The sequence below is a fragment of the Lepus europaeus genome, chromosome 15, assembly GCF_033115175.1.
Source record: "Lepus europaeus isolate LE1 chromosome 15, mLepTim1.pri, whole genome shotgun sequence".
In the NCBI taxonomy this organism is placed as follows: Eukaryota; Metazoa; Chordata; class Mammalia; order Lagomorpha; family Leporidae; genus Lepus; species Lepus europaeus.
In genome coordinates, this window is record NC_084841.1 from 57899248 (window position 1) to 57920016 (window position 20769).

Genomic DNA, 20769 nt, shown 5'->3' on the forward strand with positions numbered 1-20769 from the left:
TGTGCTGGCGCCGCAAGGTGGAGGATTAGCCTAGTGAGCCACGGTGCCGGCACACTCTGGGAGTTTCTTACAATGCTAGAGAAGAGGCTCAGAAGATTAAACCACCACCTGCAACACCAGCATCCCTAAAGAGCCCCAGTTCAAATCTCAGCTGCTCCACTTTCTATCCAGCTCCCTGGAAGGCAGTGGAAGGATTGCTCAAGTACTTGGGCCCCTGCCACCCATGTGGGAGGCCTGGTTGGAGTTCCGGACTCCTGGCTTCAGCTTGTATATTGTGGCCATTTGAGGAGTTAGCTGGCAGATGGAAGACTCTCTCTTTCTCTCCGCTCCTCCCATTCTATAACTCTGCCTTTCAAGTGAATACATAAATGTTTTTTTAAAAATTTAAAGTTAAAATTAGTATTTGGCCAGCAATTCAACTCTCAAGAGAAATGAAAATGAAAAATGGACATATCCATGCAAAAACTTGTGTATGGATGTTCATAGCACAATTATTCATAATAGCCCAAAGCAGGAACAACATATAATGCATCCATATATTGGAACATCAGTCAACCATAGAAAAACAGGAGTGAAGTATCGATGCATAATAAAACAATCCTAAACCTTAGTGAAAGTGAAAACATTGTAAATGAAAAAGTCAGCCACACAGGCTATGTATTGTATGATTTTTCCTGTATGAAATGTTCATCATAGACAGATTCACAGAGACAGATAGTATATAAATGTTATTATATAACCTCCCTGTAGTTGTCAGGGAGGGATTGGAAGGCTTGGGTACGCTCATGAAGTTAAAACATTGTTGGTTCTGTGTTTAACTGTGTCCTTTCAGGTTCCAAAGGACCTCTTTTCCCCTGACCTCTATTGTGTTCGATACTCTTGGGACAGTCTGTAAGCAATAAAACCAATAATGTACTACAGATTCCAAATTAGAAAAAGTATGGTGGGGCCAGTGCTGTGGCGCAGCGGGTTAAAGCCCCAGCCTGAAGCGCCGGCATCCCATATGGGTGCCGGTTTGAGTCCTGGCTGCTCCTCTTCTGATCCAGCTTTCTGCTGTGGCCTGGGAAAGCAGTAGAAGATGGCCCGAGTCCTTGGACACCTGCACCCGCATAGGAGACCCGGAAGAAGCTCCTGGCTCCTGGCTTCGGATTGGCGCAGCTCTGGCTGTTGTGGCCAATTGGGGAGTGAACCAGCGGATGGAAGACCTTTCTCTGTCTCTACCTCTCTCTGTAACTCTGTCTTTCAAATAAATAAAATAAATCTTAAAAAGAAAAGAAAAAGAAAAAGTATGGTTAACTCAGATTACTAAGAGCAGAAAGTAATTCTAATTGGTTGATGGTAATAAAAAAAAAAACAGCTAAAGATTTTTAGAAAACTGTTACTGAAGCTGCTCTATTGCTCTATCTTGTATGTTATGTTACATGTGTGCATACATTGTATGTCTACATGGGAAAATTTATGAAGAGTTCTGTTTTAATTGGCTTATAGATTACAAAAATCACTCATAAATTCAAACTGCTAAATTAATCAGATACCTTTTTGGTTCATGTGATCTAAATTTCTGTACCAGATGTTATAAATTTGTTGACCATGTTTGCACTTTGGTTTGCTGGTCAAATGGGTTACACTTGTATTAGATATTTAAGCGATGTTTCTAAATACGTACACTCTTGCCTTGAAATTTATAGAAGGCATTAGACCTACCTGTAAATGTTTTCATAAGTTGTTACTTAATGGTTAAAATTGTTTGCTAGTTTTCATTTGATATTGTTATTGTCAGTAACTGATCTGGGAAGCCTAACTTGTTTCCTCATTTCTCTATTCTCTTAAAGATAGGAAGCTATTCTATTCTTGAGAACTCTTTAGAATGTACAATTTGATCTTTAGAACTTACAAAGGGATAGCTAACATTTTTCGGTAATAATAGCACAGCCAAAATGAGAGCTTAAATTATGATTCCACAGCTAGATTTATTTTGCCATGGGCACAGCAAACAGGAAAAACCTCCCTTTTTTTAAAACCAAACAAAAGGAGAGAGTTTTGCTAATGACTTAAAATTTAATAAGTAAGGTGGTTATCATTTTTATATAGCTTTCCTCAGGGCATTGTCTACCTCAAAGAAAAACCACTATTGGAACATGCCTGTGACTACAGATTTCTAGTTTAGGCCACCAAAGATTAGGGATGGAGAGTCCTCTTGACTTGCATTTTCTTAAAGGTTTTCTTTGGTCTGCATTAACAAAAACAAGGAGGGAGAGGAAGCGAGGCTGCAGAAGCAGTATAAAGATAGATGGCAGGCCATTGATGGCTGCTTTACACAGTGATCTGCCATCAGGAGACCCAACGGGCCAGGCCACTGCATTGGTTTTCGATGTGGAAAGCCGGGGCTTCAGCAGAAGTCAGCTTATGAAGTCAGAGCTCTGGCAGCTCTGCCAGCCAAGAATTGGGTCACTGGAAATGGACCAGTCCTGAAGTCGAAGGGCTCCAGGTCAGAGCCACAAGCCTTGTTCTCCCTAAGCTGAAGAGCCCTTCACTCAGCCCAGCTTCCAAAGTGACCACTGCTGTGGAGGGGATGGCCAAGTAGGGTCAGCAACATTGCAGGCGGAACTGTATAGTAACTAAAAATGTTTTCCTTCTAGAAATGCCACCTACTTTCTCTTTGAGCCAGCTCGCCTCCCAGGCCAGCTAGGTAATGGAACTCAACAGGGTACCTCCCTTGTGATGTACCCCATGTGAAGAGATAGATAGGTCTGGGCCTCATAACTGACAAGGCCTTAAAGCCCACCTGATTATTTTCAAGCTCTTTTTGTCAGTTTGTATTTGCCTCTCAATAAAAAAGCTTGCTCATGGTTTAGACACTTTTCTTAGGGCCTCTAATAATGACTCTGTCCTTGGCTTTAGAACCTGTGAGTTTAAACTGCTTGTTAGATTTGTTTTCTCTGGACTTAAAAAGGTAAAATTCTAGGTGGCCATGCACATGATACCACGGATGGAAGCAGTTTCTGCAGGCTGGCTCTGCATCCCCCTGGAGAAGGCACCTCCTGCTGAGAAGATACCTGGAACCCTGTCTTGACCCCCCTTCCCAAAGATGCCCCTTTTCAGCATGAAGCAGCCAGAGCGATCATCGCCCAGTTTCCCCCAACAGATGTTAGGGTTTCCATCTTGGGAATATGAGGAGTTAGATGAGTTAATAGATAGTCAGGGGATCCCAATGGAATTTGGGGTGTAAAATATTTGCTTCTTTCCCCAAGTACAAACAGGCTGCCCTCCTTCCTTTGGAATCTCCAAATTTACCATGAGAGTAGCAAGGTAGCTCTTCCTGAGCTCACAGCTTCTTGTGAAAACAAGTTAGCCATCCTACCCTTAGCAGGCCAGATAGGATGGAGAACTGTACATGAGGTCTTTGATGGTTTTTACCCCTGCCTGGTAACTGAACACCAATCTGATTGTCAAGTTTTTTTTTTCCTTCAAAATTATACTTTAAAAGCCCACTACCACCAATCCCTATGAGTTTATTTCTCTCTTGGAAGCCCCCCTCCATGCCACTCTGGTTGGAGGCCTTTGACTCTAATAAATACTTTTAAATCTAAAAAAAAAAAGAAAAAGAAAAGCTAAAAGAGTGGTTTTTTTTTTGGGTGTCATGAGAATGTCATAAAGTTGATTATGGTGATGGTTTCACAACTCTGTGAGTATACTAAAAGCTTAAATGCCTTAAATGGGTGAGTTGTGCAGTCTATGGATTACGTTTCAAAGCTGCAAAAGAGGGCACGTGCATGCGCACAATTATTATATGTCAATGAAGTCTTAGGAAGGTAGAGAAGCATTTGACTGTCACCCACAGGGGCTGACACATCAGTTGGCAAGACAAGCGCCCACAAAACAACAAGCCACAGCAAATGGACAACGACTGAATGTGGCTCCAGGAAACCAGAACAGTAGTCTTCATCAGGCACACGCCCAGGCAGGTGGGAAAGCCTGCATAGAAGATATTTGGAACTCCAAGTACGGAAGCTGGAGCCTATGGCACTTGGTGGTGACGCTAGTCAGCTGCTGGTCCTGCTGCCAGACGTCCCATGTGCTGTGGTCGAGTCCCCCCTGCTAGCTCTGCTATGCCACCTTTGCATCCTGCAGCCGCAGGCACAGTGCCTGGCACCAGCCGAGGATAACTGAGTGTTATGACCAGGGACGGAGCCGGAGCTGAGATTTGGAGCCTCCTGAGTCTTTTCTTCATGCCTGTGTCACTAGAGGCTTCCTTTTTGCCAACAGCTCTGCTATCTCCTCACTTGTTAGCCAACCCCACAGCCCAGGAGGGCAGGAAGGCAAAGTGGTGTCCGCATCTCAGGAAGTCATGTAGGAAGGAGCAAGGCCCTGGCTGGTCAGGATTGGCACAGATGTCACCGTCCTGCAAACCCCTGCCAGCCAGGTTGTTTGTATATGTTGGAGGTGGGTGTATAGCCCTTTAAGGGAGAAAAAATAATCACTGGGAAGCAATCTTTATCTTAAGACCAAAGTGTGTGTGTGTGTGCGTGTGTGTGTGTTTGGTATGGCAGGTAGATCATGACTTTAAGAGGGAAAAAAATCTCAAACAATTAATGTACACAAAAAAGTGTTTCTGATCCCCAGTACCCCTGAGCTCATCGAGAGCCCTGAGACGGGGGTGATCACAAGCCAGCCTCAGTGTCCCTCTGCCAAGGCTGTTGTGTTTAATGCATCATTTAATGTATTTGTTCATTTAGGCCCTGACTCATGGCTTCTCTGAATTCTATTTTTAGCTATTGCTCCTCAGCTGGATTTTTCCACATATCAGATATTCAACTCTGTGCCTAAGGGGACAGTGCCTACTGTGGGGCTGAAAAACTGACCATGTCGTTTTATGATCTGTCAACTGGAAGTGGTTGTAGTAAAAATGCCTTCCCCTAAAATGTCTAAGACCCAGAAATGACCCTAGAGAGAGGATGGGATGTAAAGCATTTCAAATATGTTCTCAGGTGTGATTCTGGGAACTATGGGAGAGGACAGCATCTACCAGCCTCTATGCTACTGTCTATGTAATATCTGAACTCTGTCCCCTGACCCATGTCCCTAGAAAGGACACTGGTAGGAAAGTGAACAGGGAGAGATTAATCAGATGCACTGATATAGCTAAGGAGGCTTTACAGAGTAGCAGAGGCTTTGAAGAAGGGCGGAGGAGTGCCAGGAGATGGGCTGATGGGAAAGTCATTCTGCCTGGGAAAAGCAGAGTGGGAACACGAGCGGAGAGAGGAGGGATCTCAGGATCTCCCAAATGGAGACCAATCAGTGTGGTGGACCACATGGCTGTGGAGGAATAACCATCCGTTTATCTTTTTTTTTTTTTTTTTTGACAGGCAGAGTGGACAGTGAGAGAGAGAGACAGAGAGAAAGGTCTTCCTTTTGCCGTTGGTTCACCCTCCAATGGCCACCGCGGCCAGCGCACTGCGCTGATCAGAAGGCAGGAGCCAGGTGCTTCTCTTGGTCTCCCTTGCAGTGCAGGACCCAAGGACTTGGGCCATCCTCCACTGCACTCCCGGGCCATAGCAGAGAGCTGGCCTGGAAGAGGGGCAACCAGGACAGAATCCAATGCCCCGACCGGGACTAGAACCCGGTGTGCCGGCACCGCAAGGTGGAGGATTAGCCTATTGAGCCACGGCGCTGGCCACCGTTTGTCTTTTCCAAGTCTGTAGTGATTGTACATGCATAGTTATAGACATAAAGTCCTGGGATGATGACAGCAAACTGCTAACGAGTTCTGGAGAATATGACTTGCAGTCGGGATGGGAGAAGTGGACTGATTGCCAGCTACTCGAACTCCTTCAGTGCTGTCTGTCTTAAACAACCAAAAATGAATATATGTGTTCAAATATGACCCTGTGTAATTAAAGAAAACATAAATGAGAGGCGATGGGGAGAGGCTGTAAGACTACATGCTTATTCTCTAAAAATAAAATCAGAATAGTGCAATTAGGAGAAAACGTGCACCAGCCTGCACTCAGAGGCAACTGTACTGGTAGAGCACTTCTCACCCCAACCCAGAGCCCTGGCTTCGCGGCTTAGGCAGAAAACGTCCCTACTGTTTGAGACCTAAGCACCATACCAGGACTGAGGACAAAAGGCCAAAACTGGGAATCATGTTAAGGTCTGAACAGCTGAAGCCGTCGGCTAAGTGAGAAAGAAGCGGACAGTTGTCAGGCAGTGGGGTTGGGGTCAGAGGTCCAAGATCAGGAGCAGAGGGAACAATACCAGGTGAAGCTTGGAGGTTCAGCTACGGGAGCGGGGTGTTCATCCCCAGTGCTATTTCCATTCTGTGCCCATAAATGATGAGTGGCATCAGCAAGAGGTCAGGAGACCCGTGTGGATCTGGCCTAAGCTGGAAGCTGGGATTATCCCCAGAGTTGAGGCTCTCCCATAGAGACCTCCCTGGGGCTGGGGAGGCGCTTCCCATGGGGGGTGGGGTTAGTGGCCTCAAAGGTCAGGTTTTGATAAGTAAAAGAAGTTTGTGATCAAAAGAAGAGCGACTTAGCTTCCAGAAGACTCTAGATGCAAGCAGGATGCCACTGGCCCTGGGACAGCTTTCGCTGGCAGAGTAGGGGAATGTTGGCACCCCTGGCCTCCTTTCACTGTAATAGCAGCCCCAGGGCCAGCACTGTGGTGTAGTGGGTAAAGCTACTGCCTGCAGTGCTGGCATCCCATATGGGTGCTGTTCGAGTCCTGGCTGCTCCACTTCCAATCCAGCTCTCTGCTGTGGCCTGGGAAAGCAGTAGAAGATGGTCCAAGTCCTTGGGCCCCTGCACCCGCATGGGAGACCCAGAAGAAGCTCCTGGCTCCTGGCTTCGGATCGGTGCAGCTCCAATTATTGTAGCCATCTAGGGAGTGAACCAGTGGATGGAAGATCTCTCTCTCTCTCTCTCTCTCTCTCTCTCTCTCTCTCTCTCTCTCTCTCTGCCTCTCCTTCTCTCTGTGTGTAACTCTGACTTACAAATAAATAAATCTTTAAGAATAGCAGCCCTTGCCCTAGTCAGGAGATGAACTCTAGTTCCCATGGCCTCAGGACAGAGCCAGTGCCCAGCTGAAGGAGCAGTAGGCGGCTCTGTAATCCTCCAACTCTCTGTTGCCTCAAAGAAGTTGAGCCATGGTTTCAAACTGACCTTGTGCACCTGGGCTATAGAGAATGGGCTAGATTGGAAGTGCTCCGAGGAACAAGAGACGTGCAATGAAGGCACAGGACCCCGAAGCATGCATGATGGGAGAGAACCAGCCCCCACCTTAACCTCTGATGGAGGGAGCTGAATGTCTGACCCAAGCTGAGCAGAGGCTCACAGCTCCAGTTATGAAACAGGGCATCCACGCCAGCCTTTGCCCTTCAGGACAACAGCTTTCAGATTTCCTGCATTTTTAAAGAGGAGGGAGAAAGCCAGTTGTTGGCTATGCTGTGAACATTCAAAGAAATAAGCTCTTAACCTATCACAGCGTTAAACACCTCTGGAGACAGGGCTTGACACATCAATCAGACGTGAAACTCGGCTGTCTCGGGAGCTCTCCTTATGTAAGCACTTGGCTGCAAATGGAACTTTTATATTTACAGAGGATGTAGGCAGAAGGCATCCGATTAACCTGGGTTCTACTTTTGGATGCGTATCTCTATGCTCCTTAGTAACTAGAACACAATGCAGTGCTCGTAACTGAAATCAAGAAACCAATCTCTCATTTTAAGGGGGAAAATGCATTGGATTCCTGGGTTTGCTTGTATTCATTTTCACAAACAAGTTAATTGCTGGGAATGTGTGTGTATGCAGCTTCCGCTTAATGCTGTCCTACACAAAACTGCTCAAAGAGCAAATACGCAGCTGAACACAACTTCCTATTTTTTTTTAATTTGTAAGACATAAAATAACCAGGGTCTAACAAGACAGATTACATAGAGCAGGGCCTTGACAGAAGTAATAGATGTTCGAGTGCTTGGGGAGTTCTAATCTGATTGGAAGGGGGCTCCACAGTCTCTCCTTCATAGGGAAACTGAGGCAAGGGAGCAGGGATATTTGAGACTATCCTATCTGCTGTTTTTGAGGGTGCCCATCAGCCATGGGTGTGGCCCTGCATGATCAACTCAGAGGGCAGGGGCAGAAGCAGCCTCCAACACTCCTTGGATGGTCATCCTCGTAGGGTAGTATCTCATTTAACTACCACAGCATCTCAGTGAGGTGACTGCTATCCATTTCACAGATGAGCCAATGGAGACATCACTCAGGACAGCAAGGCCTCTACAACACTCATCCCCGGTGTCTGAAGCATTCCCCCACACTAAGTTCAGTTTCTGCCAACAGGAGAAGAAATGCAAGATGGCAGGGCACACAGGAGAAGCCCGAGACAAACAGAGAACCTCAGTGAGATTCTAATACTGGGGGCCCTTAGGAGGTCCCGCAGTGGACCCAAGCATTCCTTTCTCCTATGCTCTCCCACGAGCAGCCTCATTGCTGAGGGCACCTAAGCCCTCCTGAGCGAACAGGAAAGAATCGGTCCCCTCGGCCTGTCCCGTCTTTCTGTTGCTGATTCAGCACCTTCTCCTGGATGGCAGGGAGCAGCTGGGGTTAGTGAGCCGGAACCCAAGCAGGTCAATACATGTGCACGTGATGACGTCGTTAGCAGTAGACACGTGTGCAGCGCGGACACACCCATGTGTCAATCTTGGGGTGGAGGTTAAGTAGGGTCGCTAACATCAGGAGATTCATTTTCCAGAACATGAAATGTTTTTCTGCCTTGCTGACCCAGTACATTTGAGAGAAGGTTAGACTATATGTTATTTAAAAATATTTGTAATAATGCTTTGTATGCAGTGTTTGCATATATATCAAAATACTATCTATTTATTTATTTATTTAAATGTTTGACAGGCAGAGTGGACAGTGAGAGAGAGAGAGAGAAAGGTCTTCCTTTGCCGTTGGTTCACCCTCCAATGGCCGCCGCGGCTGGCGCGCTGTGGCCGGCGCACCACGCTGATCCGAAGCCAGGAGCCAGGTGCTTCTCCTGGTCTCCCATGGGGTGCAGGGCCCAAGCACTTGTGCCATCCTCCACTGCACTCCCTGGCCACAGCAGAGAGCTGGCCTGGAAGAGGGGCAACCGGGACAGAATCCGGTGCCCCGACCGGGACTAGAACCCGGTGTGCCGGCGCTGCTAGGCGGAGGATTAGCCTATTGAGCCGCGGCGCCGGCCCAAAATACTATCTATTTAAATATACAGATATCATATGTTTAAAATTTTAGATAATATGTCTTCCAATCATAAGGGTGTGTAAAAACGTTTTTATTGTGTTAGGAAAACATACTGTAAATTACTCAGATGCCAAAATCTTTTGCAGAATGACAGCCACAATGATAATGAAGTTTGCTCTTACACATTTTTGTTTTGATCTCTTGATCATCTTATTCCATTCCAATTAATAATGACTAATAACCTCAGCAAACTTGAACGCCCTTCCTAATGCTGCTGCCCCCTGCCCCTCTAGACAGGCTCTCCCTCCTCTAACTGTGGTCAGAGGCATGGTTCTTTGTTCAAGCTCACATTTTCCTGTGGTCCTTTGGCATTAAGACACCAGGCACGCTCAGATAAAGGTAGGAGAGCTGTTACTTTTTTTTTTTCCTGGCAGAAAGTTTCTAGGAATACCTCTGCAAAATTAACAATATTTCACCCAATTTGGCTAACAGAGGCCATTCATGCAAAAGTAATAGCTCTATTACGGGCCACAGACTCTGTCTCTTTTGAAACAAGTCAAGTCAAACAAGCACAAACAGCTCCCACACAAATGCCAGTGCAGAGGAAGACTGTCAGGTGTCTAGCCACAGATAACACTGCCCTGCTTGTCATTTTCCTCACCTACAATGCTCCCAAGAAAAGAAGACTCCTAAGTTCCTGTTGCCAAAGGCAACTTTAGACCCAAGAACGCAATGAAATAAAAGAAATGAAAATCCTTTCAAAGTCAACAAACAATGATTGATTCTCAACTGGTTGGAAAGATAGAACTATCTGGCTACCGCAGAACTAAACACCTTTTATCCAAAGGCCCTGATAAGCTAGAAGGCTGGAGTGAGACTAGGCCCTTGAAAAGAGCCTCCAGGTCTGAACTCCTGGCTGCTCTGTTCAGCAGAAAGTGCCGTGTGAAGCAGAAATGCTGAAGCCTCCCCGCGCGATGCTGGTGTGAGCAGCTGGAGCCCCTGCTCGTGTGAGCGACGCATCCATGCAGCTGCTGCCTTCCTGGGGGCACGGCTGACCAGAGGTGCACTAGGACCTGTTTATCTTATTATATCGGCCTTCTGCTGGATTAATTGAAAGCAGACTTTCCAACAAACTACAAGGTCCTTCTGGCAGGCATAAACCGTGGCTGCGCATATGAATATTTAGGGACACCAAGCACATAGACTATTGTATGCTGCGAAAGTCTTTCACCAATACATGTGAAAGTGCTTCGTTCAAATCAGATATTCTGCTTTTTACAAACAAAATGGACTGTCGCAGAGAGGTGAGGAACTAGCTTGCCCTTGTTAGAAGCAGTGGATTGCAGGCAATTCAAGAACACTAAGAGGAGTGAGTCCCATCCAACAGAAAGGCAGATAACCTCCTCCCACAGAGAGCCAATCTCACCTGGATTGTCTTAGCTAATGCAGGTGAACTGGGGGACCTCACAGAGCTGTTTGAGCTGATCTGCCTGTCTTTGTAGTGCTGGCAGCCCAGAACCCCGCCACAGTTACCCAGACACTGTGGCTCTCTGGATCCTAAGGGCTGGGCTCACGGTGTTCTATGGGACATCAATCACATCTACTATAAGACAGGTACAGTGCTCAGACACAGCATGGGTGAAGGACAGCTGGTGCTCTTAGGATCATCGGCAAATTGTCTTAGAGGACTTTTAATACTTCCAACAGAGCCTTCTCCCTTTCTGGCCCAGTGCCTTGCTTGTGCCTGGGCAAGAAGAAAAAGCCTGCCTTCTACCACATCTTGGTTCACTGTCATCGGCACATGGGACTTCGAATAAGGTTATGGATTATAACCCATAAAACTGATAGCAGCAACCTCTAGTCTTAAACTGCCTTTTAAGAAATTGTGTGATCTGAAGCCACTCGTGTTCTCTGATAGACATTACATGGTTCCTTAAATATTTTCCAGAAAGAGCCTCCACCCCCACTGTTGTTATGGGAGACAACAGAGGCCTCCTGCCTCAGACAAGTGAAGGCCAATGAGCCTGAAGGGAGGGAAGCAAATCATAGGAAACGCAGGAAGCAATAAAAATCACATCAAGATGTGCTGTGTTGTTTGGGTTTACGTGTTTTCCTTTAGCTGTTTTTTCTATCATGGTGATTTATTCATATTACTTTCACTGAACACAATAGATTCTTCAGCCCAACTTCACCTTCCCATGACCTTGGGTCTTATGGTACGATAACTGTGTCGATTACGGGTGCGTTGGATACAAATCAGCTCTGGAATAATGTGGCTGACAGCCTGGCAGGGAAGCTGCAGATAACTGGGGAAGGCTGCCCCTAGGAGACACCGCGCGGGTGGGGGTCCACAAGCGAGGACAGCCTTCCCAAGAACTGGCCAGCAGGGACGACAGCAGCACAGTCATCCTGTTGTTGACTTGTCCATTTGGTTTCCAGGCCTGCACTTGGAAGAATGAAGTCTGACCATATCCCTGGTCTGTCCTGGGATTCTCCCAGGAAAAGGCTGCTGGAAACATTAATTCTTCCCCAATTTCCCCATATTAATAACACAAATAAAGGCTGGTGTGGTGGTACAGTGGGCTAGGCTGCTGCCTGCAATGCTGGCATCCCATAAGAGCACCTGTTTGAGTCCTGGCTGTTCCACTTCTGATCCCACTGCCTGCTAGTAGCCTGGTAAAGCAGCATAGAATGGCTTAAATACGTGGGCTCCTGCACTCATGTGGGAGACCTGGATGTTATTCCAGGCACGGGGATTCAGCCTGACCCAGCTCTGACCATTGTGGCCCTTTGGGGAGTAAACCAGCAGATGAAGATCTCTGCATTTCTCTCTCTCTCTCTCTCTCTCTCTGTTTCTCTCTTTTGCTGACTCTCCATCTCTCTCTGTAGCTCTACCTTTCAGATCAATATAAAAATCTTAAAACACATACACACACACAGATAAGAGCTCCCATCTTCTGCACATTCTCTCTGTGCCTTACAGTATCTACGTGCCTTGTAGGCACTCACTAGCTCATTTAACCTCCCCTGCTGCCCTGTGAGTTGGGCTTTATTCTCCCCCTTTGGAAATGAGGAGCCTGTGGTGCAGAGATGGAATGATTTGCTCAAGTGTGTGGCTGCAATACAAATAGAGGTTTAAAGCTTACGTCAAGCAGAATCTTGGAGGATTTCCTTGTACTTCAATTTTTTTCTATCCCCAAGGGATTGCCTCTGTCTTCAGCCCTCTCAGCACTGACGTTTTAGGACGAGTACTTAAATTCTGACTGCAAGAAATCACAAGCCACAGGTTACCTTCAACCTCTACTTCGTTTGTGTCAATATCAGGGGTCAGGTGTCCCAGTCGGCAGGTGGTGGTGCTGGATTGTTGGGAAAAGTCAGCAAGCGCCTTTTTCGTGCGCTGCCCAAGAGAGGCATCCCATTTGAGCTGCCGAACAATCTGAGATGCGCAGAAGTGAGGGGACATTCAGAGCAGCCTGAGGCTTTAGGGCGCCTCTTGGAAGAGCACCTGCCTCAGAGCAGTCTTGAGCCAAGAGCCAAAGACTCCATTTCCTCCTGCAAAGGCAGAGCTGGGGAGGCATATTTTAAGCTGTGGCTTCTGAGTGCCTATTTTGAAGCCCTGGCCGGTTATTGATGAACTGAAATGTCTTTTACTTTCCATTGACACCATCACCTTTTGCTATTTACTTTAGGTCGTTCTGATGTGAGCACAAACTTTACCTCCATGATACACAAAAACAGGACGAGAGCAGGGATAAGCTGTCCGCGTTATCCTCAAGGAGACTTTCCTTAGCCAGTAAGGATGGTTGCAGCCCTGGTTTGAGTATTTTGGTGGGCCTTTTCCGTATCCGACGTCTCAGAAAACGGAGTTCTTCGTTTCAGGCAGTGAGGCGGCGTCCACGGTGGAACCATTCGGCAGGGGAACTCTGTGAGCAGAGGGCAAGGACTTCCACCCGGAAGTGCAGAGGAGACAACCGCTCAGGTCAGCACCGCCACCCTCAGCCTCAAGGCAGGGGGAGGTCCTGCTCCTAGAGAGACTTCCGGGAGCGCCAACGGGCAGTTTCCGGTCTGGGTCTTCTCCAATCCTTGGCAGCCATTCAGACAGCCCACCGTGGGTTCCCCGCGACACTCTGTGCTGGTAGCTCCCTGAGAAGCCTGTAGTCACCACTTTATCCTCTTGCAAAGGAGCAATCCAGAAAATAAAGCTCCCTTTTCAAGGATCATGACGTCATACCTCTTGGTCTTCCCTCCTGTGAATTTTGTTGTGTGAGACACTTCTCAAAGACTCTGTTTTCAAGGGGAAATCAAGATGGAACATAGCCCCGTGGTCTGGTTTCCTAAGGAAAGACAAAGGGAACATGTGAATGCACCTGACATTTAAGCCTAGAAATGAGATTCCAAATAGTGGTACAAGCAATGGATGGGCCAAGTTTGGCACAATGGTTAAGAAAATGCTTGGGCCACTCACATCCCATACAGAGTCCTCCTTGCGGTCCCAGCTCCTTTGCTTCCAACCCAACCTCCCACTGATGTGCACCCTGGAAGGGAGCAGATCTTGACTCAAATACCTGGGTCCTTGCCACCATGTGGGGGACCCAGATTGAACTCCAGACCCCTGGCTTCCACCTGGTACAGATGCAACTCTTGTGGGTATTTGGGCATTTGGGGAGTGAACTAGCAGATGGAGGATCTCTCTCTATGTAACTGCCCTTAAAATAAAATGAACATAAGTAAAATTTTAAAAGAAATATAGGATTTCTTCAGGAGATGATTAAGTATATATTTATGTTCGATTTGACTATGGAATAGATAATACAGTCAAATGGGCCACAATTCTGACAAGAGTCTGCAAAGTCTTTCATTCTTACCTATACCATAGCCACTCAATTTCCTTCCGTATGTGAATCTTCCCAGAGATAGCTCATGCATATATAAACAAATACGTATCTCCCACTTTTCTCACAAGTACAACATACGTTCAGCACCTTGCTTTCTTTCATGATAAAACATATTTTAAGGATCTCTTGAATTCTGTACATAAACAGACTTCTTTTTTGCATGGTTAGATAATAGTCCACTATGTGAATGTGTTCTCTCTCTCTCTAGATAGATAGATAGATAGATAGATATAGATATATATACTGTCCTCAGTTTTCTGTGCTTTGGCTGTTTAAATCTGGGCCAGTCATCATGAACACTTGGGAATCTGTCTGCTTGGAGCTACTGAAACATGAGCTAAGTCCTCAACATACAGTGTTTGATTGGCACCTGGGAAACAATGTCCCAGATGGTTCCTCTGCCCCGTGATAGTCAGCTGAGGATTGCTGAGAGCCTGCACTCCAGAGCCTTCAACACCAGGCTGTGAGGTACTCGGTGGTTGCTAGAGATTTTTTTTTAGAAAACTTTTTTAATAAATATAAATTTCTTAGGTACAGCTTTAGGAATATAGCAGTTTTTTCCCCTCATACTCTCCCTCCCACCCCCACTCCCATCCTACCTCCTACTCCCTCTCCCATCCCATTCTTCATTAAGATTCATTTTTAATTATCTTTATATACAGAAGATCAACTCTATACTAAGTAAAGATTTCACCAGTTTGCACCCACACAGACACACAAAGTATAAAGTACTGTTTGAAGACAAGTTTTACTGTTGATTCTCATAGTACAACACATTAAGGACAGAGGTCCTACATGGGGAACAAGTGCACAGTGACTCCCATTGTTGATTTAACAATAGACACTCTTATTTATGATGTCAGTGATCACCCAAGGCTCTTGTCATGAGCTGCCAAGGCTATGGAAGCCTTTTGAGTCCACGAACTCTGAAATTATTTAGACAGGGCCATAATCAACGTGGAGGTTCTCTCCTCCCTTCAGAGAAAGGTACCTCCTTCTTTGATGGCCCCTTCTTTCCACTGGGGTCTCACTCACAGAGATCCTTCATGTGGGTCATTTTTTGCCACAGCGTCTTGGCTTTCCATGCCTGAGAAACTCTCATGGGCTTTTTAGCCAGATCTGAATGCCTTAAGGGCTGATTCTGAAGCAAGAGTGCAGTTTAGGGCATTTGTCATTCTATGAGTCTGCTGTGTGGCCTGCTTCCCACGTTGGATCATTCTGCTAGAGGTTTTTTAAATGGCATTTTAAGAATATAAATTTGAAAAGTTTAATAAATAAGATTTGTGAATAAATTGGAGACATTTCCATGTGTACTCAAATGAGGGTTACTGTAACATTTGCTCTCAGAGCACTGGCGCTGACACATTGAAACAGAAAATGCATTTGACATCTGGTCTGTGCTGCTATTGCACTTAACCTGCTGTAATACTGCCTTTGCCTTATGGTGTGCATTTCAAATGCAGTCGAAAGGATTAATTGCCTTCGAATTTAGAGCTGTAATGACTCAAACTGACGCTATAGCGATTGACCTTAAAGAACATTGGAACCACATCAACTGCGGTCTTCAAGTCACTGTCTCCAAGTGAGACTGCACTGGTTATGCCACTGACAGCACCCAGCTCCACCAGCCATGTTGTCAGAACACATGCAGTAGGGAGAAAACAAGACTATGTGGCTGCAGGCATTGGCGGCAGGTGGAACAGTTCAGCCTCCTGAAATCCAGCTGGGAGGGCTTGACTTGCAATGCCTGACTCATGAGGAACTGCTGGGTTGGGTTCTCAGTCAGAACCTACTGGATGGTGCTCCCCCAGGACTTCTTAGGAGCCTTTTGAAGTTACTGAACTGTGCACAGGTCATTCTGTGAAGCCAGCCAGGAGGTCACTTAGCCTGTTTGTGATGTTTCCTTTACAGATGAGAGCGGTGGTCAGCCCTCCGTGTCCTCTCATTGCAGTCTCAGTGCCAGTAACACTAGGTGCCCAATGTGGGCATCCTGATCTGCGATTCTTCGAGCGTCCTTCTGCAGAAGTGAGAAGGTAAAGGAGTTGGTGGATGTTTATTCTGTATTGTTGCCTGAAAAAAAGCCAAACAAACAAGAGCATAAAGAGAGGGATTCATGAGAAACTGGGGAACCAAAGAAGCTTGGATTACAGGACCCATCATGTTCTTGGGCTCCTTCCATGACCTTGTGAGCATGTGTGCAGATATGAGTTGGAAACATTTCCTTAAATAAAACTCTCACATTTTATAAGCTTCAGATCCACAAAATCTATATCCACTCCAGGCATAAATATAGAGCATAATTCCATTTTCATAAATAGAAAAGCAAATATACATGCAACGCATACACATACCAATTAAGGAGGCCACATATAAAAATGTCAAAACTGATTTTTCTGAGGGTAATTGTATCTTTTACTAATCTCAACTTCTGGTTTTACTGTAATAATCAAGTGAATCTGTGTCATATTAAAACTTAATATTTTCCTGCATGTGAAGAAGTGTACCGTGAATTCACCACCCCTTCCCCAACTTCTACTGCTGGCTGGTCATTACTATATTTTTCTCATCTAGCACTAGAAATACTGTTGCCATTTCAGTATCTTTGTAATTATCAAGTTTGGGAGGTAAAACAATATATGAGTGAAACTGGCTCCCTTGAGTTAATATATTCATGTTCATGAAAAGGTGCATGGATAATATTGAGCAAGTCTTTGTAGGGAGTTGATAAAACCAGACAAAGGGCAGGCTCCTGACACAGCAGTTAAGTCACCCTATTAGACTGCCTTGATTCCTGTTCTGGCTTCTCTGCTTCCGATTCCAGCTTCCTGCTAATGTGCACCCCGGGAGGCAGCAGTCAATGGTCCAGGTATGTGAATCCTTGCCACCCAAGTAGGAGACCCGAGATTGAGTTCCTGACATCTGCTGTTGGCCTAGCCCAGTCCTGGCATTTGCATGTATTTGAGGAGAGAACCAGAGGATGGAAAATCTCTGTCTCTGTCTCTCCTTTTTTCAAATAAAATTTTAAAACACACTGGTAAGAAAGTGTCTGTTGGGGCTGCAGCTGTGGAGTAGTGGGTAAAGCAGCTGCCTGCAGTGCTGCCATCCCATAGGGGTGCTACTTCGAGTCCCGGCTGCTCCACTTCTGATCCAGCTCTCTGCTATGGCCTGGGAAAGCAGTAGAAGATGGCCCAAGTCTTTGCACCCACGTAGGAGACCTGGAAGAAGCTCCTGGCTCCTGGCTTTGGATCCGCGCAGCTCTGGCCATTGTGGCCAACTAGGTAGGGAGTGAACCAGCAGATGGAAGATATCTCTCTCTCTCTTTCTCTCTCTCTCTCTCTCTCTCTCTCTCTCACACACACACACACTCCCTCTTTGCCTCTTCTTCTCTCTCTGTGTAACTCTGACTTTCAAATAAATAAATCAATCTTAAAAACAAAAAAAGGAAAAGGTATCTGTTTCCTACATGCCTTGTTCTGATTCTCGGCCCCCTGGGTCCTAACTTGCCTTGCCAAGCATGGCTCTTTCCCCCTATTCCGCAGGTTTGTCATCAGGGGCTGGTCCTCTGAGCCAGCCGACTTCCTTGAGAGGGCTCACCTGTCCCAACACAGCTGGGCAGCAGAAGTCCGGCAGCCAGGTGAGCTGGGGACACAGGGACAGTGGCCTTGCTCTGGATTCGTGACTCTTGTCCTGCCACGTTCTCTGTGAGTCTTCTAGAAGACTGCAGGAGAAAACAACGCTGTGAAGAGGTGGCTGTGGTCTGGCCCAGTCTGACCGTGAGGAAAAGAAGCTGAGACAAGCATTAAGGGGTTGACGTCAGGGCCCACAGAGCTCTACAGATATGGCATGGATTTGTTCATTCATTCATTCATTGATGTGATATTGCATGGATTTGTTCATTCATTCATGTAACAACTATGAATTATCTTCTCACTAAGGCTAGGAACTGGTTTCTAGTCTGTGCTATGCAGAGGTGAAGAAAATAGAGAAGAACACTACGCTTAGATACTCATCATGTGTCAAAACCATTTCCTGGTCTTTTTTTTTTTTTTTACGTAAAACTGCCACTGTATATTTTCAAAGCAGAGCCAGACCTATATATGGAACAACACATTTCAAAATGAATGCTATTTGTTGTCTTTATAATATTACAGAATATTAGAACATTTTTAAAACAAATCCTAGCAAAAGTACTGCATGTTCACAGCACGGTAGTAAATATGTGTATGTATATAGATTGCACAGATACATATATGATAAAGAATTTTAAATACTAAATTATTTTAAAACATTACCGAGACTATACACCCACACCACATTCCTGGTCATTTTTAGTAGGTTTTTTTTTTTTTTTAAGGATAGTTGATTTTGGGGGGGAAGATTATTTTATTTATTTTAAAGACAGAGTTACAGAGAGAAGTAGAGACAGACAGAGAGAGGTTGTCTATCTGCTGATTCACTCCCCAAATGGCCGCAACAGCTGGAGCTGAGCCATCTGAAGCCAGGAGCTTCTTTCAGGTCTTGCATGCGGGTGCAGGGGCCCAAGGACTTGGGCCATCTTCCACTGCTTTCCCAGGCCACAGCAGAGTGCTGGATTGGAAGTGGAGCAGCCAGGAATTGAACCAGTGCCTGTATGGGATGCTGGCACGGCAGGCAGGGGCTTTAACCCACTGCACCACAGCACTGATCCCAGTACAGTTTTAATTTTTTAAAAAACAGGGTCACATACCCCCAGATACTTTCTAATAACATTCGATTGCAGTTAGGTGTATGCCTCAATGGTACCTGTTAGATCAGCCTCTACTCTACAGCCTTCAGTGGCTACCCATCGCCCACAGAAGTTAGCCACTGTCTCAGTCGGACATGCAGGCATTGCTGCGGCAGGCTGCAGCCTACGACCCAGTGCCCTCTGTGATAGTCCCCTGCACGCTCCTACATTCAGCCCTGCTGGCAGGCTCAGTCCAGTCCTCAACTGTGAGGAAATCAGTCCCCCATGGAGGCTGAGAGAGGACGCAGCACCACTCCAAAACCTGGAGACTCTCCCAGAAAGCAGTTCGTGCATGCAAACAGGTCCAGGGGCAGCTTCAAGTGAGCCCTCCGTGTGTCAGCAACCACCATCTCACTCTTGTAGGCAGACGGGGCAGCATATGCCAGGGTCTGGAGGTGAGAGAGCAGCGTGCTCAAGGAGCGCACCAGAACCCATGAGAGGCTCAAGGAAGGAGATGGTGAGTTGAAGAGGTGAGGAGGGGGCTCACCATGCAGCCTTTTTAAAGTCCTGCTAAAGAATCTGGACTTTGGCCCTGGGGAGCCACAGATGGCTCTTGGTATCCTCCGTGTTCTCCCTAATTCTTGGTCTCCTGAACTTCCACTCAAATGGATTACTGTGGCCTCTCGACGTCCCCTTTCCCTCTCTGTCACAGTCTGGCCAAAGCTGTTGCATCTTCTCATCATTGCTAAACCGGAGCTCCCACTAGATCCATCTCTCATGCCGCAGCCTCCAGGAGTTACCCCTTGTGTGCAGAATTTAGCACTGCCTCGACCTGCATGTGGGCTAGGTGCCCCTGGAACGTTCCCTGAGTGCCCCTACGGGAATCATGGTGCCGCTTGCTCCCAAATGCCCCCGTGCTTTCTACACCTCCCTACGTGATGCCCCCTGCTCAATCTTTCGAAATCTGTACACCCACCCCAGCTCATATCTCACGCTGCCTTCGCTGGGAAACCTTTTCTCTGACTCCCAGAGGGTTGTGCCTTCCTCCACTTTCGTGTTTCCTTCAGGCGTGTTTTATTACCCTGTGGACTTGTCTGTGCCCCAGGACATGATCCTCAGCTCTCTGAAGTCAGGGACTACCTTTCTCTATATTTCCACTCCTAAAAAGCCGCCGTGGGCTAATGCTGAATGGCAGGGCACAAATAATGGTGAATTGCCCTAAGTTGCGGTGGAACACGGTTATTTAAAAGGTACTGCAGAAAACTGAGACTTTGGGGATCTTGAAACCTTCAGCCTTGCTCTGAGACACTCACCCGCTCCACCCACACAGGGCCACTCGATGTTCTATGGGGTGCTAGCAGGTGGTTTCCAAAGGGATCAGGTTAGCTTTGAAAAGCACAATGAAATGATTTTTTGTTTTTTACCACAAGACTCCTTATATTTTATGTATATTATCAGTCATTGTGATTCTTCATGAGGAAATACAATAGCTAGTATTTCTGCACCTGTATACGTGCACACATTGTTTTGTTTTGTTTTCCAGAGAGAAGAGAGGCAGAGAGAGAGAGACAGAAAGAGAGAGAGGTCTTCCGTCTGCTGGTTCACTCCTCAGATGGCCGCAATGGCCGGAGCTGCGCCGATCCGGAGCCAGGAGCCGGGAGCTTCCTCCGGGTCTCCCACATGGGTGCAGGGGCCCAAGCATTTGGGCCATCTTCCACTGCTCTCCCAGGCCACAGCAGAGAGCTGGCCTGGAAGAGGAACAGCCAGGACTAGAACCGGCACCCACATGGGATGCCGGCGCTTCAAGCCAGGGTTTTAACCCGCTGCGCCACAGCGCCGGCCCCGCACACATTGTTTTAATTGCTGCAAATGTCCCTTCCTGGAGAGCCCTTGGGGATGAGTGTTCTGTAGGATACACTGCAGGAGACACAGATGCCAGGGCAGC